Source organism: Osmerus mordax, chromosome 1 (assembly GCF_038355195.1).
Source record: "Osmerus mordax isolate fOsmMor3 chromosome 1, fOsmMor3.pri, whole genome shotgun sequence".
NCBI lineage: Eukaryota > Metazoa > Chordata > Actinopteri > Osmeriformes > Osmeridae > Osmerus > Osmerus mordax.
Window position 1 is genome coordinate 8838075 of NC_090050.1, and position 6000 is coordinate 8844074.

A 6000-nucleotide genomic window follows, 5' to 3' on the forward strand; every position below is an offset into this window, starting at 1 on the left:
TGCGCAGACTCTGGTTCCAAATGACATCACCAGCACAAGATGGGAGCGTCCGTATCTGGAATATTTTCGCTTCATTTTTGTACAGTTGGAGGAAGCAGAGACACGTCGCCATCCATATACAGTGTATATGGATATACATGTGTTAATCACATTAAGAATCCTGTTTCCGCATCATCGCAGGTTACTCATTACAGAAGTAAGATAAGACTAGGGAGTCAGGTGGCTGAGCGGTTAGGGAATCGGGCTAGTAATCTGAAGGTTGCCAGTTCGATTCCTGGCCGTGCCAAATGACGTTGTGTCCTTGGGCAAGCCCAGTGGTCCCCACCGCTCTAAGTCCTGCCCTGGACATGCCAGTCAATAATCACAGTCCTAAATGTGAATTCTGGTAAGAAACATTTCCTTGTGGTGAGTTCCTGACTGCATCCTTTGACTACATTGTTTCTTTGCACGAACTAAGACAGAAAGCTTTTGCATCAGATTTCACCCTCTGCCAACAGATACTAGAGAACAAAACTTGTATTATACCAAAAGCCTGCCAGTTGAGAGAGATCCTTTCATCTAGATCCAAGCTACTTTCTTTTTCCTCTGTTCACATTAACAACAACCAACAAAAAACGGACAACTTAATGAAGGCCATGATTGACCTTGACCTGCTCTTTTCAGTGCAGGTCAAGGTTACAGCTAACATCCTGTGCATCCTGTGAACCCAACATCCCCAGATGCAGATATATGAGGCTGATTATCAGACAGAATGAAAGAACCACGCTTATGCAAAACCAAAGACTGCGGAAGAAGAAGAGGGAGATGAGATGACAGAATGTGCTACTGCAAGAACAGGTCTGCTAGCCGGCCAGACAGACGTTGTGGAATGGCCATTCATGCACATTTCTCTTGGTTCTTAACCACCCATAGCAAATTGTAATATTGTCCAGCACTTTTGTCACCATCATCAAGTGACCACAACCTTGACTAATATAAGAACAACATCTGTTCTACCTGACCAGCGACCCAGGAGCTGGATGGTGTGGTCGGCGACGACGAGGAGGCCGCACCGATCCTGAATGAATGTGCGGAATATAGAGAGAGGTCGATACCTGATTTGGCGAGGATTAGGCGGGGCCAACACAAACTTGCAGTTCAGAATGAGTCTCAATGGGAGATTATGGGAGTACATGGCTTTGACCAAACGATATTGGTCAAATGGTTCTATAGTTCCCCATGTAGAGGCGTTAAATGACCAGATGCCCCTGTTTGACATTCTACATTGCTTAAAATCCGGTGTTTGACAGAGTCTGATTAATTTCAGTTATGTGCACGATAAATTCTTCAGTCAGAGTAAGTAATTCAATCAATTGATATATTTTGTCACAAAACTAGCACAAAGCGCTTTACAAAGAGATAAATGATATTATGGGGTACCGATCTTTATATTTACACACATCCCTTGTTCTCTTGTCTGCTCACTACTAAGAATGGAAGAATGGGGCATCGCAATCGGTAATCTCTATCTCTGTCTCTGTCTCTCATCCTCAGCTGAAAGTTTTATCAAGAAGACTTCCATAAGGATGCTCTGACAAGCAAGTACTGCTGCTGAAAAAGACTTCTGGTCCTACTCTGTCCCCATCGCCTTGCAACCCTGTCTTGATCCATAGCTGCAATAACAATCTCTTACAAACAGGGGGCAACAAAGACCATAGGACGAAGCAGAAAGGTGAGCATTCTCCTCCAACACCATTACCCACTGGCTTTTTATCAATCCACATTTTTCTTCGTTCTTGTGTTCTTGCGAACTCGTTTGACGTCATCTTTCATTGCCCAAGTACGGTTCCAATCCAAAGAACACAAGTTACCAAGAACCCCCAAAATACCTGGAAGTGTTCTTTATCCGCCCTTTTTATCGAGGATGCATCGGATGGTGACTTGGTCAGCGAGAATGCATCTGATTTCCCAAAAGTCATTGCAAGAACACGCATCTCAAATCGTTCTCCGTCCTCGGGGTCTTGCAAGCGTTCTCGCAAGGATGCTTGCAAGAACATTTACATTACATTTACATTTATGCATTTAAGAGAACAGAGTAAGAGTATAGCAACGCTAACATTTCACCCTAATTCTGTCACAGCCATGGCACATGGAGTCAAAATTCCAAAGAATGAGGACAGTCACGATCACAATCAGAGCTTTTATTTCACCTTTCATTACGTAATTTTCTGTTACAGACCGACCCGGCCCCACATTAAAGAAAGGAAAAATGATCTGGCCCTCGCAGAAAAAAGTTTGGGGACCCCTGCCTTAGACAGTAGTAGCCATTATTTAATGGTGGTTAGGGAATCAGGATAGTAATCAGAAGGTTTCCGGTTCGATTCCCAGCCGTGCAAAATGACTTTGTGTCCTTGGGCAAGGCACTTCACCCTACTTGCCTCGGGGGAATGTCCCTGTACTTACTGTAAGTCGCTCTGGATAAGAGCGTCTGCTAAATGACTAAATGTAAATGCAAACTTACTTCTAAAGGAAGTTTTTGAAGAGGCAGTGTTATGAATTTGATGATAAGGAAATGTGACAAGTTTGACATGTGACAAGTTTTCTTTTGTATTTTTTGCATGATTGAATGACATTGGAACCTACTTCCGTTCACTTCTCGTGATCGTATGGACAATTCTAAAAAATAAACAGTGACGTGGTCACCAACCCATGCAAAAACAATTCACTCATTCAACTATGATTGTTACTATTCAGAGAAAAGTCATCATACATGATTGTAGTCAGAGTTAAGAAACAGGAAGGATGAATGCAGATGGAATGCTTCTCATGAAGGAAGTCAGTAGATACTGCTGTGTGGAGGCTTTTAGGAAGGACTGTGTGTGTACCTGTTGTTATAGCAGTCCCCTAGAAGTGTTGGAAGGAATTTCTGCACTCATCTATTTTAAGATTTTTTTTTCTTATGAGATCTGTCAGCCTGGCTTTAATCACCCTCACTCTGGAATGTTATTTCACTGAATCGTCTACTTCAGAAATGTGATTATTTTAGTGTTAGAACTTAACAGCAACATCATGGTCTTTTGATTACTTCTTAGAGAAAAAATGTCACTGTAGTTATCATTGAAGTAACACCATTCAAAGCTTTGACAAAGATTTAGATGGGATGGATAGGAGAGAGATAACTTTGAATTTCCCAATCAGGCAGGTAAGAAAAAAACAATTGGCCTAAATTAGATTTCTTTTTTTCTTCTTTTTTTTAGTCACTTGTAAATAATTATCCCAAATTTCTATGATCAATTTCTCGAAATGCTTCCTGACACAATCCTTCTGATAATTTCCTTGAAATGAAAAACCTACAAAGATACCGCAACATCTAAAATAGGCTTATTGAATGTTTAGTTTCCTGTTCCTTTCACCTCCTACCTCTGTGATCATATGAGGTTCCTCTTCTCTGATGAATCATTTTGTTCTATTTAAAGTCATGTATAGAAGGTAGTGCCAGAAAATGACTCAAGCCCAAGGGCCCCCAACGGCCTAAGTCTTGCCCTGGACATGCTAGTCAATAATCACAGCCCTAAATGTGAATTATTGTAAGAACCATTTCCTTGTGGTGAGTTCCTGGTGACATCCTTGTTTCTTTGCACTTTGTCTTACTTTGCAAGTAAGACAGCTTTTGTATCAGCATACGGTTCATGCCTCCGCATTGTCCATTATCAGATTATGTACACCTCGTTGGGCATTATCCCTTATAGCACAAGACCCCTCGATGACGTGACAAAAACGTGGTATCAAGTCAGTTAGGACATTCTTGACAGTTTGGCAATATTTAATAAAGATGTAGGCTATGCAAATCAAATATTTGCAAGTTACCTTCAATGACAATACATAAAAGGTATGAAGAGATTAAGTTACAGTAAAGCTTTCATATTGGAGATGTGAATACATTTGATGTTTTAGGCGCTGGGATAAGTAGCATACATAGGGCATCAGTTTGTTTTTAATGAGTTATTTGACAATATAAAAAGGGGTTAGTGTGTGCTTGTGATTGGGTCGGTGAGTGTATGGGTGGGTCCTCAATACCGTGTTTCGACCACCCGATTACTACTGCGCAGACTCTGGTTCCAAATGACATCACCAGCACAAGATGGGAGCGTCCGTATCTGGAATATTTTCGCTTCATTTTTGTACAGTTGGAGGAAGCAGAGACACGTCGCCATCCATATACAGTGTATATGGATATACATGTGTTAATCACATTAAGAATCCTGTTTCCGCATCATCGCAGGTTACTCATTACAGAAGTAAGATAAGACTAGGGAGTCAGGTGGCTGAGCGGTTAGGGAATCGGGCTAGTAATCTGAAGGTTGCCAGTTCGATTCCTGGCCGTGCCAAATGACGTTGTGTCCTTGGGCAAGCCCAGTGGTCCCCACCGCTCTAAGTCCTGCCCTGGACATGCCAGTCAATAATCACAGTCCTAAATGTGAATTCTGGTAAGAAACATTTCCTTGTGGTGAGTTCCTGACTGCATCCTTTGACTACATTGTTTCTTTGCACGAACTAAGACAGAAAGCTTTTGCATCAGATTTCACCCTCTGCCAACAGATACTAGAGAACAAAACTTGTATTATACCAAAAGCCTGCCAGTTGAGAGAGATCCTTTCATCTAGATCCAAGCTACTTTCTTTTTCCTCTGTTCACATTAACAACAACCAACAAAAAACGGACAACTTAATGAAGGCCATGATTGACCTTGACCTGCTCTTTTCAGTGCAGGTCAAGGTTACAGCTAACATCCTGTGCATCCTGTGAACCCAACATCCCCAGATGCAGATATATGAGGCTGATTATCAGACAGAATGAAAGAACCACGCTTATGCAAAACCAAAGACTGCGGAAGAAGAAGAGGGAGATGAGATGACAGAATGTGCTACTGCAAGAACAGGTCTGCTAGCCGGCCAGACAGACGTTGTGGAATGGCCATTCATGCACATTTCTCTTGGTTCTTAACCACCCATAGCAAATTGTAATATTGTCCAGCACTTTTGTCACCATCATCAAGTGACCACAACCTTGACTAATATAAGAACAACATCTGTTCTACCTGACCAGCGACCCAGGAGCTGGATGGTGTGGTCGGCGACGACGAGGAGGCCGCACCGATCCTGAATGAATGTGCGGAATATAGAGAGAGGTCGATACCTGATTTGGCGAGGATTAGGCGGGGCCAACACAAACTTGCAGTTCAGAATGAGTCTCAATGGGAGATTATGGGAGTACATGGCTTTGACCAAACGATATTGGTCAAATGGTTCTATAGTTCCCCATGTAGAGGCGTTAAATGACCAGATGCCCCTGTTTGACATTCTACATTGCTTAAAATCCGGTGTTTGACAGAGTCTGATTAATTTCAGTTATGTGCACGATAAATTCTTCAGTCAGAGTAAGTAATTCAATCAATTGATATATTTTGTCACAAAACTAGCACAAAGCGCTTTACAAAGAGATAAATGATATTATGGGGTACCGATCTTTATATTTACACACATCCCTTGTTCTCTTGTCTGCTCACTACTAAGAATGGAAGAATGGGGCATCGCAATCGGTAATCTCTATCTCTGTCTCTGTCTCTCATCCTCAGCTGAAAGTTTTATCAAGAAGACTTCCATAAGGATGCTCTGACAAGCAAGTACTGCTGCTGAAAAAGACTTCTGGTCCTACTCTGTCCCCATCGCCTTGCAACCCTGTCTTGATCCATAGCTGCAATAACAATCTCTTACAAACAGGGGGCAACAAAGACCATAGGACGAAGCAGAAAGGTGAGCATTCTCCTCCAACACCATTACCCACTGGCTTTTTATCAATCCACATTTTTCTTCGTTCTTGTGTTCTTGCGAACTCGTTTGACGTCATCTTTCATTGCCCAAGTACGGTTCCAATCCAAAGAACACAAGTTACCAAGAACCCCCAAAATACCTGGAAGTGTTCTTTATCCGCCCTTTTTATCGAGGATGCATCGGATGGTGA